Here is a 15,362-nt window from a genome sequence, read left to right on the forward strand (position 1 = left end):
CGCCCGGCCTTTCCCGCTCTTTCCGTGCGGGAGGGCTCTTGCCAGGCGGCATGGTCCGAAGAAGGCAGGCGTTTCTGCTCAGCCCTCACCCGAGCTCACCCCTCTCAAGGAGCGATCGTTGACCCACTTGAGGAGAGGGGCATCGAGCCCTAGACAAACAAACACCCCGGCAGTTCACCCCGGAAATCTCCCCCCAGCAGCCCGGGCGGGGGCGATTCCGGTGTGTGTGTGTGTGTGTGTGTGTGTGTGAAGGATACAACGCCCGGCACCCCCTCCTGGCGTTGTCCGGTTTCAGCCCCATGCCCAGGGGCAGCGGAGCCGCACGGCCCCGGCGTCGGGGACGGAGTAGGAACGGGGCGCCCCGAGCTGCAGCCGGGGTCTCTGTCCCGTGGGGGGGGAGAAAGTGCAAGAAGCACGAGCGTGCGCGTGGGGAAGCTCGCGGGAGGCGAGGGCGCAGGGGAGCGGGCGGAAAGGCGAGGACGGGCCGAGCGCGGGCGGGATGGGCAGCTGGCGGGGCTGCGGGCGGCAGGGGAGTGGGCGGGGAGCTCGCGGCGGGCAGCCTCACGCGCCTCCGCCCTGCCTGACTCCCCCCCTTCCCCTTCTTCCCGCCCGGCGGCGCCTCGCCTGCTCATCACGTGGCGGCTCTCCCCAGCCCCCCGAATTCCCGGCGTGGGGAATGGCCGCGGCGTGACTGTGACGCAAGCAGCGGGCGGCAGCGTCCCCGAGCTCGCCCGGGCCGCGTTCTGCCGGAGTCCGAGCGGCGGCAGGAGCGGCGCGAGCCCGGCCCCGCGGAGCAGCAGCAGCACTGTGGCCGGCAGAGCCCCGGGGTGAGTGAGCGAAAGTTCCCTCGAGCCTGGGCCAGCCAGAGCCCCGGGGAAGGGGGCAGCGGAGGCTGCGGCTCCAAGTTTGCATTACGGGGGCCCCACCCCCCTTCCCTCGCCGCGGTGCACGGCGAGGCGGATTCCGGGCATCGCATCCCTTCTGGCAGCCCAGGCAGGGCACGGCGCTGTTTGTCTCCGGGAGAACAGCGCCTCGGCGGCCAGGGGTTAGGACAGACCCGGTGTCTCTATAGTAACGCTGCAGCCAAGGGGTTGTTTTAGCAGGGAGATGGTTGACACACAAGAGGCAGCAGCTTCCACCGCTACCTTATGGGGCATCGATGTTCCTCCCCCCACTCCCTTGGCTGGCATCCTGTCTAGTATTGCCGCTTATTGTGTCTTCCTTTCAACGAGCCACTTCGTGAAAAACGGGCACGGAAAAAAGGCAGCATCACATACAGGGAGAGGTGGCGGGTGGGGTGAAACCAATACACAATAGAATAGTGTGGGAAGTGCCTGCTACCCCCCCGAAATCCAGTATTCAGGACTTGGACATCCTCAGCCACCTCTCTTGCTGGGTTACAGTGTGCTTTGGTTTTGCTGCTTGCTGAAATGTGGCTCCTTTGCTTTCCTCTCCTGATGACTTTCATCTGCAGGTGGTAAGTGAGGTAAAGGGTTATTGTGGCTGTTGTCGAAATGCCAGGCTGTGTTTATTTTAAACACAAAACAAAACAATGAAAAGGGAGAAGAAAAATTAGGAGGACGTTACTGGCAGCCACACAGTTTCCACAGGAAATGCTAGCATTCTTTGCTGAACTCTGCTTGCGGAGAAGAAATCGGTTTCAGAAATAACTATTGTTGACAATTTTCAGTGTTCCTTGAACTAAATCCTGAAATATAATAGTCTGTTCCTGTGGTATTTTGGCTTGCCTGTGAATAGCTGGTGAAAAAGGAGGAATGCTCCTGTTGTTTCCCTTTTAAAACAAGAAACAGAGCCCTGTACTTCTTATCAGCATATGATTGACAGGTATCAATCAAGGAAGAATAGCACCCAGCTCTGTAAAGAAAGACAATGACAGCAGAAATAAAGCAGCAAAGAGTCTTGTGGCAGCTTATAGACTAACAGACGTACTGGAGCGTAAGCTTTCGTGGGTGAATACCCACTTCTTCAGATGCATCTGAAGAAGTGGGTATTCACCCACGAAAGCTTACGCTCCAGTACGTCTGTCTGTTCTATAAGCTGCCACAGGACTCTTTGCTGCTTTTACAGATCCAGACTAACACGGCTACCCCTCTGACAGCAGAAATGAAGAGCCTCTTCTCTCCCCTATAAAGTGGAGCCAGCCCAGGGTTGTGTTTTCCAGATGAAATTAGGGTTTTATCTGAGGGATTTAATTAGAGCTAAAGCATATACACGGTGTCAGTTCACCAAAGTGCCACTGTAAAAATCATTTTCTATGAAATTTGAAGCCAATGCAAATTTATTTGTGTTCTGTTCTCAGCCCAGACATCCCTTATGGGAAAATGGTTTTAAACACTGTACATATTTTACTGGTACATATTGATAGTTAAAAGAAAATTTAAGAAAAGTTTGCTGTTTTTATACCATAACGAAATATTAGTAGAAACTGCATTTATTTAGTTCTAAGAACAGTAACTACAGGTCTATCTGATAGAAGGACTGCATCTTAGATTACAGTTAAATTAATCCAAGGCTACTCTAATAATACAGGGTTGAAATTTACAAACTGTTTACTCAAGCTGATATCAATGGGAGTCCTTGTACCAGTAAAAACAACTTGGATGAGTAAGGGCTGCAGGGTCAGGCTCTTAGCATATAAATTAGCTCTGAAATATACTAACGCTTGATTTCAGAGTTGCCAGCTCATATTTGATGTTTGACTTGAAGCCTCAGCACATGGAGACAATTGATTGTGAGCTTTATTTATTTATTTATTTTTTACATAGAGAGTTAGGGCTTGGCAACAGAGGCAGGTAATGTGCACTATAAGGGTGTGCATAGATCAGTTAATGTGCATCACATTAGTGCACTGTAGAAATCAGAAATCACACCCTTGTAGTGCATATTACCCCACCATGTACAAAGCCCTAAGTTTCTAGCCTTATGGTTGCAGAGAAAAGCTTGGAAATATGATCCCAGTGCACCCTAAAGATTCCAAAAAAACAGAAGGCAAATAAAAACAACCCACATTTTATTAGTCTTTAAAATCTCATGATTTTTAAGCCATGATTTTTGAAGGGCCTGACTCATGATTTTTAAACATTAGGGTTGGCAGGTACTGTCTCTTACTTCCTTTGAAGTCCATGGGAGCAGGATCAGATCCTCCAATTGGAAAATAAAAATAATTCCACTTGGTGCAGTTAGGCATGATCCTGCAAACGTCGATTTCTCTGGTCAGTCCAATGGCACGAGGTCCAATAGCAAACTTTTATAGGATCTAAGTCAAGTCAGTAGGACTACTTGAGTAAATAGGTTGAGCACTGAGCATTATTTAACCCAAAGTATAGAGAAAATATTTTTTTTCATTATTAGCCTTTTTAGTTAGAAAAATGCCATTTGTAATAGAGCTATACAAACAGGCTACTCCTCTTTGCCCAATCATTAACTCGGTCAGAGCCCAGCAACTAAAAACATATTTCAGATCTTTATGAATTGCCATGTAAATCTTCCCTGCGTCTTTGAGCTAGGGAAAGCAGATGTGCTTTGCAGCATGCCCTGAAGGTTTATGAAGTCTAACTGTTCAGAATGAGGGAATGGTGGAGGGCGAGATCCAAAGCTGAGTGACCCTCACAGAGAATATCCTGCTAGATGCCTTCGTAAATGAGTGGGTTTGTGGCAAGTAAGTTAGATGTTAGGTAATGCTCTCATTTGAAATAATTGTACAACAGAGTCTGCTGTTTGATAGTGATTCTCCTGAAATGGGGAAAAATCATGAGAGTATGACCTAGCTTCTTTTGGGCTACATTTTGCCTTTAAGGTACAGAAAGCTCTGTCTAAGACAGGGGTGGGCAAACTTTTTGCACAGAGGGCCACATCGGGGTTGCAAAACTGTATGGAGGGCCGGGTAGGGAAGGCTGTGTCTCCCCAAACAGCCCGGCCCTGCCCCCTACCTGCCCACTCCCAGTTCCCCCCACTGCCTGCCCCCTCAGAACCCCCAACCCACCCAACCCCCCTGCTCCTTGTCCCCTAACCACCCCCTTCTGGGACCCCCACCCCTAACCACCTCCTGGGACCCCACCCCCTATCCAACCCCACCTGCTCCCCATCCCCTGATCGCCCCGCTACATCCAACCACCCCCTGTCCCCTGACTGCCCCCCCCGGAACCTCCTGCCCCTTATCCAACCCACCCCTCCGCCCCCCCCCCCCGCTCCCTGCCTTTTACCGTGCCACTCAGAGCGGCAGGAACTTGCTGCCGTGCTACCCGGCGGGAGCAGCGGGCCAGAGCGCTGGCTGCGGGGGAGAGGGGACAGAACGGGAGGGGAGCTCAAGGGCCGGGCAGGACGGTCCTGTGGGCTGGACGTGGCCCGCGGGCCGTAGTTTGCGCACCTCTGGTGTAAGGAGTGGTATGTAGGTGCACCCCATCAAGTGGACCAGTGGGAGGCAGTGTGCTTGAGAGAGGCGCCTTTTAGTGGGACAGTGCTTGCTGTGGTTCCTTTTGTGTACTTTGAGGAGAACTAATTTGCAACACGCTTTTATGAGATGCAGCATACCCCCTCATGCTTCTAAACAGATCTTCTGGTCAGTATTAAGTGGGTGTAGTGGAGCAATGGCTCGGTTTTCTGCCCATCCCCCCACTTGCTCCAGAGAAAGGAACATTTTGGGTGATTCACTGAGCATCAGGAGCAGTGATCCAGGAGGCACTAACATGGTAGCATACAGGGAGGGAAGAACCTTGGTTCTCTCTGTGACTGCGTTAGCTAAGCACAATCTAGCCCTTTGATTTTTACTCAGACCTGAAATAGAGGCTTGCTGGCATGTAGTTATTTTAATAAAGTCTTTATAATGAACCAGAGTTGTCAACTCTTTGCTGTATATAATCCAGAATACTTAAGTATTTAACACTGTATGAAATAATCATTTTCACTGTCAAGATGAAAAATATGTCAAAAAGTATTTGAGAAGTGTTGTAGCTTGGATGAAGTGTGAAAACAAGTAGAATGTCATAGTAAAGGGAGCTTGGAGCCGGGCAGTGGTGGTGTTGGTGTTTTGCCAGATACAAGGTATTTCTTTGTCAAAGGGGTGAGGGATGGTTCACGTGGAGCAGGTGCATCATTAAAAACACAAGGAAATAGTCCTGCAACAACAGGACTGTTATCACTATTAAAATAGGATACATGCATCAGATACATTATTGATCCAGGTGTCACAGAGGAGTTCTTTGCTGGTGGGGAGAAACAGGCACATAAATAGTCTGGTAGAAATTCCAACAGCTGTTTATCTGTCTTGTAATTTCATCTTCAAGTGTAAAGTTACCAGTGATATACAATATTAAGAAGCTACAGTTACCAAAAATAGCTGATTTATGCATTTCAACTTTCACAGGTTGGTCAGTATGGAGATCATCCTTTGCTATGCACAGGTCTTATTCTTGTTTTTTAAAGAACAGTTTAAGAAGTACGTAAATGCACCAAATTTGTGTTCAAAATAGTTTTGTAAACAACACTATTGTGCTTTTAACAGCATTTTGTATTTTTCTATATTTAATTTTAAGATGTAAATAGGTTATTCTAAACTGTTCCTTTATCAATATTTCCCCCCCCCCCCTTGCATGTTTTCTTGTGCATGCTAGACTGTTGGCCTTTTCTCTTTATCTGTATAAAGGGGAAAAATTGTTATTCTAAACACTAACTTTAATCAAATGCTATTATTGCTGCTGTTGTACATTCAGATATTGTTCTTAAAGCATATTCTTTAATTAAGCTGAGTACTAACCTATCATTTTGGAAACTCATGTTTTGAGCATTGGATACAATATAATATTTGTGCTTGTTGCTAGGACATGGGCAAAAACTGTTCTTTTGTTACAAAAAGGAATGATCAGGAAATGGATGTATGCTTAACACCATTATTTGGTTTATTTTGACTTAAAACAGATTTAAAATGAGATGTAAATGCATTTTACAATCGCTAGTAAAAAAACAAATTTGAGTTTATACTGTATCTTTGAACGTGGTGCATGTTTTCGCCTAGCTACAGTAGAATTGCGATAACCTGGACTTCTTGGTTAGAGCTCGATATGTTTGAATTAATAGGTGTTCGATAATAGGAGTCAATCAACAGAGACAGTATAACAGGGAAACATGCTGGCAGTTCATTAGAAGAAGAAGAAGGAAGAGAGAATCAGCTATTGAGTATCCTATTGTATAAGGCTTGTGTTATATAGCATCATGATGAAATGTTTGACTAAAGTAATTAGCTTGACATAAGCTACATGATGGTTGTTAATTTTTTTTCTCATGTATACTTTTTGTTATCTGTGCACAGCATATTAAGTGATCCTTAGGAAAAGGGGAACTGACTTTTAAAATATAAATACGATGAAGATAATTGATGATTTAAGATTCTGGCTATTAGAAAGACACTGGCAAAGTGGCTAGCCCCACAAATTGGACTACCTTTGTAATTGCCCCATACTAGAAGTCTTATCTTCAGTAATCTCTAAATCCATTTATTTTGCAAACCAGTTTTTGCTTGCTGCATCCATGTATGATATACTGTTAAAAATGTATATGGAGCAGTTCATACATTATAGGTAAGGGTACGTTTTAGTCGCAGGTGTTTTTACTAAAAGTCATGGACAAGTAGCAGGCAGTAAACAAAAGTTCATGGCCTGTGACCTGTCCATGACTTTTACTAAAATACCCCTGACTAAAACTTGGGGGGAGGGGGTTTGGAAGGGTGGCCCTGGAGGTGCTGGGGGGGCATGGCCCATGGGGGCGCTGTGGGTGCTGGGGGGGAGGTGCAACCCAGGAGGGTGCTGGTGGAGCTGGGGCAGGCTCCCTACCCGGCTCCCGGGAAGTGGCGACCCTAGCTCCATGTGCTGCCTCGTCTCCACCACGAGCCCCAGTTCTGCAGCTCCCAGTGGCTGGGAACGCGGCCAATGGGAGCTGCGGCAGCAGAGGCAGCACATGGAGCTAGGAGCTGAGGGAGGGGAGTTCCGGTCACCCTTCCAGGGAGCTCCCACCAGATAAGCACTGCTCCACATCCCAGCCCTGAGCGCCCCCCCCCCCCCCCCCCCCCGCCCACCCAAACTCCTGCTGCTGGGGAGCGGGATTGGGGGACCCAAGACTGCTCCAGCAGCGGCCGGTGCGTCTGGCCCACCAGCTGCCCGAGCTGCTCAGGTGGCCTCCAGGCCAGGCGCACTGGCCACTGTAGAAGTCACAGAGGTCACAGAATCTATGACTTCTGTGATCTCTGTGACAAACACGGAGGATAAGAGGCTGTGCATATGCTTCTGTTTGTTTAATGTTAGTCTGTCAAGCTGTACTTTTGCTAATTTGTTGATGTTATTTATTAATTTCTGGAAGCAAGATGGCTCTGTTGACAAAAAATTTTAATGAAAAGATTCTTGAAAATAAGATCTTCAGGGGTCTGACCATCTCAAGGATTAGTATGAGACTACTAAGCCTTATATCTGTTGGTCATCAGTATAAATCTGGCTTTTGTCCATTGTGACCAAACGTAGGAGTTGTCTCATAAACGTTCAGTAGCCATCGTGAAAAACATTGGTGCTGTCAGTTTAATTCTAAGCAGATAGCTTTTCACATCAAAATTGGCACCTTGAAACTGGTATTCTCATTACAATAAATCAAAGGCATAAATCATAGGCATAAATAATGAACTACCAATTCACCACCGAGAAGTAGTTCCTGAGGGTCTTAGCATATTAGTAAATAGTATATTGAAATTTATACTGTGATTTCCCATGTTGTACCCAATTTGTGGATAAATTGACCTGCAGTCTATCTACATCTCTGATCATTTCATTTAAAATCAGTGGCTCCTCTTACTCTAGGGGCCCCTTCAAACCATCCTCCAAGCTCCATGGTGTTTCTCTTCTCCAAACCGCTTCTGTGGACCTTAGTAGTGCTATGAGAGGTCTCCCCTAACCATTTACCAGGGAGTATGAACTGAGACAAGGGCTTCTGTGCACCTGCAGTTCACTTTTGAACATGCGTCTAAGTTAGACAAGCATGCTTGAGCACTGCACCTTTGGTGTGCATTTTGGCTGTGATTCAGCAAAGCACTTAAACACACGTGTCTTTGTTCAGCAAAGCACTAGAGTAGTAGTGGTTTCTGGATTATGGGATTCTTTGGTGGGGGGAACTAAAAAAAGTCTGTGGCAAATTCAGGTAAATTAAAAAAATAGTTGGTATTAGTTATTAAATAAAGCTTTGGGTGTGGGGGAGGCATTGTAGACTGGGACAACTGTTGAGGTTTTTGGTTTTGAGGTTTTTCAAGGGGGCATGAGAGATGGGTTTTGGTACCTATGATGCATGAGAGGCTTTGGGTAGCTCTTTTTTTCTTTCCAGTTTTAGGCCAATGCAAAAATAAGTTTGGAGTGAGAGGTCACGAATTCAGCAGCTGCCCCACAGTATACCATTCCAGGCTCTGCCACGGCATCCAACAGGGATGGATAAGCATGTTACTGATAGTTTGAGGTTTCTACTGAAATTATCGGCATTGCAGTAGTTAGTACTCGTGTGGTTGCTTACATTATCATTTAGGCTCATGAATTAACACCCCATGAAGCTGAGAATGGGAACGTTTGACACCTCTCTTAAGGCATGTCTTCACTAGCAACATTAAAGCACTGCCGTGTAGTCGTGGCACCAGCTCTCCCAGCGCTATAAAAAAACCCACCTCCATGAGGGGAGTAGCTACCACGCTGGGAAACTTGCAGCACTCAGGGGGGTATTTTTTCACACCCCTGAGCAAGAAAGTTGCAGCACTGTAAAGTGGCAGTGTAGACAAGGACTAAGTATTATTGTGTCATGTTCCCTGTAGCCTTTGAAAACTGCATCAGTGTACATTTGGTTCCTGTATGGAAATTTTTCTTCAAAACCATAAGGGGTAGAGATTTTTTTATATAAAAGTTTAGAACCTGGAGTACAATTATGCAGCAGTTTCAAAAAGGGCAATTATATCACTATTTATGAGGGAACATAAACACATGGTCTTGACTAAAGTAGTGACTTCAACTATACTGAAAGAACCTGTATTTATCTCATTTTATAGAAATGTTTATCTTTTTTGTATATATCAGGAAAGAGACCCACATTATAAAGAGCTGACTTGTTTTTTTTTTGTTGTCAGTCAAATTCTCTGTTGTTAAAGTGTACCATATTCTTAGTGCTGGAATTTTTTTTCAAAAATATGGTATTTCGATATGCTGCTGTTTAAGACACTTCTTTATGGCTATAATATTTGACATTAATAGGTCATACACCAAAATTTAATATGGAAGTATTTGTAATGGAAATATGTTTGCCCTTCCTCCCATAAAAAGACCGCCAAATGTAATTTAAGAAAGTTAAGGCAGAAACCATAGTTTCTAAGGATGAGGATGAAACAGAAAAAAAGTGAGCTTGTGTAAATGTTCCATGAGCCACAAAAATATATTATGCAAAAACTATGGTGATAAATCAAAAATTAAGAAATAGGATGCAACAAGATGTGTTTCTGTGAAATAACACATGCTTTGGTGACAGAAGGTGAAGCTGAGCTTTTCAGGCTGGTGAAATGTCGCAGCTTGTTTATATGCCAAGATAAAAATATTCTCTTTAGATAAATGACTAAATAGAAATAAATTCATTATTTTCCCCCATTCTTCCTCAAATTGCAGCTGTGGTTAAAAAAAAAAAAAAAAAGAAAGGCGATTGTAAAAATGTTACCTTATTGCTTCCATTACCTGCTGCTCAAGGAAAAATAGCAGCACTGTTTAGTGGATTAACTAGGAGCAAGGAATTCCTAATGCTGGCTCTGACTGATTTTAAGGAAGTCTTTCTGCCTCAGTTTACCCATTAGTAAAATGGAGAAAACCTGACCAGTGTACTGAATTTACTCATTATAAAGGGTGCTAATAGCAACATCTGTTTCTAATGTGGGGAGCTGATAGAGACCTAACACTTAGTTGTCTAACACTTTCCATTAGAAATGACTCTTGCAATACTGTCTTGAGAAGCTCTGTCACTTCCATTGTTTGCAGTTTGGATCATTGAAATTCAGCATTAACATGGCACTGAGATCTTTCTTTGGTCCATGAAATATGTCTCATGAACAAAGTCCTTCTTTGGCCCATGAAATTCCATTCAATTTTGGCTGATGTATAAACTTTTGAAAATTGCTGTTTTCTTTCAGTTGCATTGTCAGCAAAATTTTGGCAGCATGTAAAAATAATAACTGAATATGAACATTGTAATGAAAGGCCGGGCCCTTGCAGCACCAGCAGCACACGCTGCACTGAGATCCCTGGAAGCAAGACAGTCTCCGCAGGAAGAAGTTGGAAAGAGTTGGCGGTGGTCCATAGTTAGAGCAACAGCCTGGTATTTTGTGGACCTACATTCAGTTTACTGCTCTACCACAGATTTCCTTTGTGATCTTGGTCAAATCTCTTATGTCTAGATTTACAAAGGCATTTAGGTGCCTAAATGTATAGAAGGCATCTAGTGGGATTTTCAATAGTGCCTAAGTAGGTTAGGCCACTGAACATCTATCTGCATCTTTAGGTGCCTAAACTCTTTTTTAAATCTGGCCCTCAGCCTCTCTCTTTGTACCTCTATTCCCCATTTGTAAAATAGAGATATAGCATTCCTCTTCCTCATAGGAGTGTTGTGAGGATAAATGCACTGAAGATTGTCAGATACTCACATATTCTATAGTAATGGGGATCATGTAAATACCCTAGACAAATAAGATAGAGTGGAGGAGAAAGAACTGCACTGCCCCCCCCCCCCCCCCCCAGCAATCTTTCCCTCTGGAGGTGCTAGGTGGGTAAGAAGCTCCCCCACTTCCTGGAACAAGGGAAGAGAGAGGGCCAGGCCAGGCTCCCCTCCCAGACTCAGCAAGTCACCTCAGCAACCCATTCCACCCCGCACCCGGGGGAATGGCCTTTTGCTGCCAGCTAACATAGTTAGTCCTATATTTCAAGTCATGCTCAGCTTAAGGGAACAAATTTTATACATGGAACTGTTACAGTTGGATTTTTTTTTTTTTTACCTTTTTCTTTAAAAAAAAAAAAAACTAGGAAATCACATACAGAATTTTTAAAGTATTGTCATTTAGGTTACAAAGTCAAATACTGGAAAGATAGGAAATGCCAGAATTAAGCCTGTGGTCCCATAATTCATACCCATTGTGTGTATACATTGTGATACAGTCTTCAATGTGCCTCTTTCAGTGCACAGAATGCACAATGCTCCTATAATGAATCAGGGTTGGGTGGTGGACAAAATTGTAAGCTGTCATGGGATAAAAAGGATGGTCCTCTCACGGATCAGTAACTGGTTAAAAGATAGAAACAAGGAGTAGAAATAAATGGTCAGTTTTCAGAATGGAGAAGGGTAGATAGTGGTATCCCCCAGGAGGTCTGTAGTGGGACCAGTACTGTTCAAAATATTCATAAATGATCTGGGAAAAGGGGTACACAGTGAGGTGGCAGAATTCTCAGATGATACAAAGCTACTCGAGATAGTTAAGTCCCAGGCAGACTGTGAAGAGCTACAAAAGGATCTCTCAAAACTGGGTGACTGGGCAACAAAGTGGCAGATTAAATTTCATGTTGATAAATGCAAAGTAATGCACATTGGAAAACATAGCCCAATAATATATATAAAAGGATAAGGTCTAAATAAGCTGTTACCACTCAAGAAAGAGATCTTGGAGTCATTGTGGAGAGTTCTCTGAAAATAGTCACTCAATGTGCAACAGCGATCAAAAAAGCTAACAGAATGTTGGGAATCGTTAGGAAGGGGATAGATAATAAGACAGAAAATATCATATTGCCTCTATATAAATCCATAGTATGCTCACATCTTGAATACTGTATGCAGATCTGGTTGCCCTATCTCAAAAAAGATATATTGGAATAGGAAAAGGTACAGAAAAGGGCCACAAAAATGATTAGGGATATGGAACAGCTTCCATACGAGGAAAGATTAATAAGACTGGGGCTTTTCAGCTTGGAAAAGAGATGACTAACAGGGGGATATGATAGAGGTCTATAAAATCATGACTGGTGTGGAGAAAGTAAATAAGGAAGAGTTATTTACTCCTTCTCATAACACAAGAGCTAAGGGTCACAAATGAAATTAATAGGCAGCAGGTTTAAAACAAACAAACGGAAGTATTTCCTCACACAATGCATAGTCAACCTGTGGAACTCTGCCAGAGGATGTTGTGAAGGCCAAGACTATAACAGAGTTAAAAAAGGAACTAGATAAGTTCATGGAAGATAGGTCCATTAATGGCTCGTAGCCAGGATGGGCAGGCATGCAAAACCATGCTCTGAAGTGTCCCTAGCCTCTGTTTGTCAGAAACTGGGATGGACGACGGGGGATGGATCACTTGATAATTACCTGTTCTGTTCATTCCCTCAGAAGCATCTGGCATTGGCCACTGTTGGAAGACAGGATACTGGGCCAGATGGACCATTGGTCTGACCCAGTATGGCTGTTCTTATGTAGGATCCTTGCCTCATTTGTCCTCTAAATTAGAAAGTGTTTGGATTGTAAGGCAGGGGGCTGTAGGAAGAGAAGGAGTGGTTAAGACAGGCAAATACCACATGGGACTGCTCAGTTCTATCCATGCTTCTCTTACAGTCTCCCTATGTAATGCTGAACAAGTAACTTAAGCCAGAATTTTGGCAGGTGGCTAATTGTGTGTCCTTCACTTTCTGAGTGCCCAGGTTGAGTCATTTGGGGCCTAATATATAGAAGTGTTGCTGAGCATGCATCTGAAGTCAGTGGGTGCCCAGTATCTCTGGTAGTGGTTAAGTGCATGTCTGAAGATATGGGCAGAAGATTGGGAGTCATGATGTCCTGAGTTCTGAGCTGTGTCTGACAGTGATTCCTTTGTCTCTTTGTCTCCGTTTCCCCATTTGTAAAATGAGAGTTATAATCCCCTTTTATTTCGTAGTGGAAATAAATTCATTAATGCTTGTAAGGTGTTCAGATATTATAGTGAGGACACTAATAAAGGCAATGAGGAAGTGAATCATTTTGCGTTCATTGCTGCAGAAATACTGGATTGGGTGCAGTAAATGAGGCAGGGGCTACTACTTGAAGGATGAGGAGAAACATTTCTGAATAGTGGCCCTGTTCCCTGAGTACTCGCCTGCTTGTGCACTGAATGAGGCAGAGGTCCTGTGGAAAAATAGCATGTGATGTGTAATTAAGACTGTATCTTACTGCATATGCACAGGGGGCTAAATTAAGAAAGCACGGGCAACATGAATTCAGCCATTTCCTAACTTTCTAGTGTTTGGCTTCAAAATCTAGACAAAGTTCTTCTAATGAAATTTTTAAAAAATATAATTGTTTTGAGATTCTCTAAAGCAGTGTTTCCCAAACTTGGGATGCCGCTTGTTCAGGGAAAGCCCCAGGCGGGCCAGGCCGGTTTGTTTACCTGCAGAGTCCACAGATTCAGCCCATCACGGCTCCCACTGACCGCAGTTCACCCCGTGCCGCTTCCTGCGGCCCCCATTGGCTTGCAGCGGCGAACCGCGGCCAGTAGGAGCCGCGATGGGCCGAACCTGTGGACGCGGCAGGTAAACAAACTGGCCCGGCCTGCCAGGGGCTTTCCCTGAACAAGCGGCGTCCCAAGTTTGGGAAACACTGCTCTAATGGAAGGCAAAAAGTACAAATGATTATTATTTTATTTAAGTCATGTCTGCTGCCTGCTCAAAACAAATTTGCTTGTTTGTTTTTAACATTAGCAACACTATAAAGCCAGTATACTGTAGCTGCAGAAGTACAAGCTACATTCGCAAAAAGAAAAGGAGTACTTGTGGCACCTTAGAGACTAACCAATTTATTTGAGCATAAGCTTTCGTGAGCTACAGCTCACTTCATTGGATGCATCCAATGAAGTGAGCTGTAGCTCACGAAAGCTTATGCTCAAATAAATTGGTTAGTCTCTAAGGTGCCACAAGTACTCCTTTTCTTTTTGCGAATGTAGCTTGTACTTCTGCAGCTACAGTATACTGGCTTTATAGTGTTGCTAATGTTAAAAACAAACAAGCAAATTTGTTTTGAGCAGGCAGCAGACATGACTTAAATAAAATAATAATCGTCTGCTGCCTGCTCAAAACAAATTTGCTTGTTTGTTTTTAACATTAGCAACACTATAAAGCCAGTATACTGTAGCTGCAGAAGTACAAGCTACATTCGCAAAAAGAAAAGGAGTACTTGTGGCACCTTAGAGACTAACCAATTTATTTGAGCATAAGCTTTCGTGAGCTACAGCTCACTTCATTGGATGCATCCCATGAAGTGAGCTGTAGCTCACGAAAGCTTATGCTCAAATAAATTTGTTAGTCTCTAAGGTGCCACAAGTACTCCCTTTTCTTTTTGCGAATACAGACTAACACGGCTGCTACTCTGAAGCTACATTCTCTTTCTCATTAATATAATTCAGGTAAGCTGTGATTCCAGAAGGCCACATTCCGATTTCAGTTATATAGGTGTAAATCTGGAGTAATTCCAGAGAGGTCAGTGGAATTATTCCAGATAGGGATGTAAAAGTTTAACTGGTTAACTGGTAAGCATCAGTCTTATCGGTTTCGGTTAACAATTAAACTCTGCTGCTGCCCGCATCCAGGACCCAACTGCCACCCCATACCCGGCATCCTGGTTGCTGGGCGCAGGACCCGAAGAACTCCTTAATGGTTAACTGTTTAACTGATAGAAGTTTAAAAGGTTAAACGGTTACTATTTTTAAACCCTATTGACATCCCTAGTTTCTGCACTCAGTAAGAGTCTGGAATTATCTCATTATTTATCTCATTTATTATTTTTAATGATGTCTTAAAATTAACTGAAAATAACAGTATTTAACTTTTAAACACTCCAGCAAACTCTCATACACATCCCTCTTATAGGAGGTGATGTATAAGGCTGGTCATTTGTTTATTATGCAGTGGTGTGTTTCTCTTTTTTTCCTTTGTTTATTAGGGTTTGCCAAATGATACTTACAGATGATACCTGTAATTTTCATTTTGCAGATGGCAGAGCTGACAAACTATAATGGACTAGGTTGTTCAAGTCAGAAAAAAGGAGTATACAAAAGGAGAGGAATTGGTAATAACCACATGGCAGGACAGGGAAAGAAGGATGATACAACAGACGGGACAATATGGAAAGAGACCTGATTCCAGCAGTGTTGCTGACATTCAGTGCGTTTACATGCGAGCAAGGAGATACAGAGGATTTTACACAAATTATGGATAAATTTGGGAGATACTATAACACCTGGAGATAATATTACTTAAGAGAGACATTATTTTAAATTAATAATTAATGGT

At 43.9% G+C, this 15,362-nt stretch overlaps 1 protein-coding gene across 4 annotated transcripts in view; it reads left to right on the top strand.

Annotated features, from left to right (window-relative positions):
• Nucleotides 1-691: 691 nt before the first annotated feature.
• The window catches only part of LOC102941286 (synuclein alpha interacting protein), a 106,279-nt gene continuing 91,608 nt past the window's right edge, over nucleotides 692-15,362 (top strand). For 2 of the 4 annotated variants that reach the window (XM_043547306.1, XM_043547308.1), the window contains exon 1: nucleotides 1,274-1,477. The gene's annotated coding sequence lies outside the window, so the exon portion shown is untranslated. Of the gene's footprint in view, nucleotides 828-1,244; nucleotides 1,487-15,362 lie in introns of those variants that run through there. The other 2 variants (XM_037901614.2, XM_043547307.1) reach the window with 2 other exon arrangements.

This window comes from Chelonia mydas, chromosome 5 (genome assembly GCF_015237465.2).
Source record: "Chelonia mydas isolate rCheMyd1 chromosome 5, rCheMyd1.pri.v2, whole genome shotgun sequence".
NCBI classification, from domain to species: domain Eukaryota; kingdom Metazoa; phylum Chordata; order Testudines; family Cheloniidae; genus Chelonia; species Chelonia mydas.